Raw genomic sequence first — 1,886 nt, forward strand, 5'->3', positions numbered from 1 at the left:
GAGAGAGTTTGAGAGAGTTTGAGAGAGAGTTTGAGAGAGTTTGGGAGAGAGAGAGAGTTTGAAAGAGAGAGAGTTTGAGAGAGAGAGAGAGAGTTTGAGAGAGTTTGAGAGAGAGAGAGAGAGAGAGTTTAAGAGAGAGTTGAGAGAAGTGAGTTTGAGAGAGCGCGAGTCAGAGAGGGCGAGTAGATTGAAAGAAACACAAAAGGAAGTCAGCTCGAGAGGCAAAACCTGCAAAAGTCGTCCGAGTTTAGGAAAGTTGAGGGTTGTGGTGACATCATCAGGGATGAAGCCTTCATGACGGGAGGACAAGATAACATGTAGCGAATGTTACACTTTTATATTTATAAGCATAACTTTATATACACTTCAAGCATACATTGGCATGGATGTTGGGGATGAGCGGGTGCTACCACGTGTGAGAGCGGGAGTCATTGCTACCAGACGGTAGTCGAGGTATCGCATGGTTCGTTCCGGGAAAGGGCATCGGGCCGGCCACGTCGTCGGCCGCATCGTCGGCTGCTGCTGTGCTGTGGATGACGGCTGTAGACTAATGAGCCTGTCCTGGATCATCTGCCTGGCTGGCAGGGAATGTTGATCAACGCGAATGGACGAGCGGAGAGAGCATAGCGATGTGGGGCGCCTTGAGAGAGAGACAGAGGTGAACGAGAGTGTGACCATCAGAGACAGGCAGCCATCGCAAACTCACACTAAGCTAAAACATAAGGGGTAAAAGAGAGACAACGAGCAACCGCGTTCAATTTAAGAGACTAAGCAAGCCAGCGCTTGAATTTCAGAGAGAGCGTGTGTGTCTTGTTTTGTCCGGCAGGTGCATGCGTGTGATGTTACTGTGGATTGCTTGTGCTTTGGTGTTTTGTGTGACGATCATCATCTCTGGTTTGTGTGTGGTTTTCAATGGAAGACGGGTCTTCTTGTGGCATTTATCGTCTCAACCTCTGAAGCAGTAAGCCTTGTGCTAGCTCTTTTGGCTTGGCTTGTTCTCTGGTGGTGTGGTGTCACTTTGGATTCCTCTCTGACTTTTTCACTCCATGGCCTTCACTCTCTGAGTTGCCTGTAAAGTTTAAGGTGTTGTGTGCTTGGCTCTCGCTCGCACCTGCTCTCTCTCTGCCTCTGTGTCTCTCCCTGTCCTTGTCTCTTGCTCGGTCTCCGCCTCTCGATGTCTCTCTGGCGGCTGCTGGAACGGCAGCGGGTCCAGCGGCAGCGGGTCCAGCGGCAGCGGTGTGGGTGTGTGTGTGTGTACGGGCAACGGAATGAGGTCTTGATGCTGGCCATCTTCGAGATGAACCCCAAGCGTATGGGAGGCTGCATGCGGCACAAGGCGAGCTTTGGTGTGATGGGCAGAGAAGGAAGAGGTGGCGTTTGGCCATGGCAGCCCCGTGCTTGGATGGAGACCGGCCCCTGGTTATGGACAGTGGCGAGGGTATGGGAACAACCGGGGGTGTTAGTATTGTTTTCTTGGAGGCTTGGCATCATGGTGCGAGTTGCCTTTTGATGGATGGCCGTCCGTCAGAGCTGGGGGCTGCACATGTCGGGCTTTTTGACCTCCAGTGGACCACAACGTGTCCTTGCGCCTCCCGCACATGCGAGGCAGAGACGTCCGTCCCACTATACCTCGACCCCTGTCCATGCCGCTGGATGACGCCACTGCTTCAGCTGACAGTCTCTTGGCACTTGCGTGCTGGTTGCGTTGGCCTCCTATCCGACCGCTCGACTCAAGTCGAACTTGGGCTGCCACATTGCACTTTCTTCTCTGTCTCGCAACGCGCGTTTTGCCGTTGGCTGCCTCCCGTGCTAGACCGTCATCCACCTTCCTTTCTCTCCCGTTTCTCTCTCCCTGTCTTTCTTCTTCTTCTTCTTCTTCTTCTTCT

The 1,886-nt window shown here is 53.0% G+C and overlaps 1 protein-coding gene across 1 annotated transcript in view; it reads left to right on the forward strand.

The window, feature by feature from the left end:
- MONBRDRAFT_39301 (uncharacterized protein) overlaps nucleotides 1-1,886 on the forward strand; it is a gene marked incomplete at its 5' end in the record, with an annotated part of 11,816 nt that overhangs the window by 5,339 nt on the left and 4,591 nt on the right. The window lies entirely within an intron of this gene.

The sequence above is a fragment of the Monosiga brevicollis genome, genomic scaffold, assembly GCF_000002865.3.
Source record: "Monosiga brevicollis MX1 MONBRscaffold_47 genomic scaffold, whole genome shotgun sequence".
NCBI classification, from domain to species: domain Eukaryota; class Choanoflagellata; order Craspedida; family Salpingoecidae; genus Monosiga; species Monosiga brevicollis.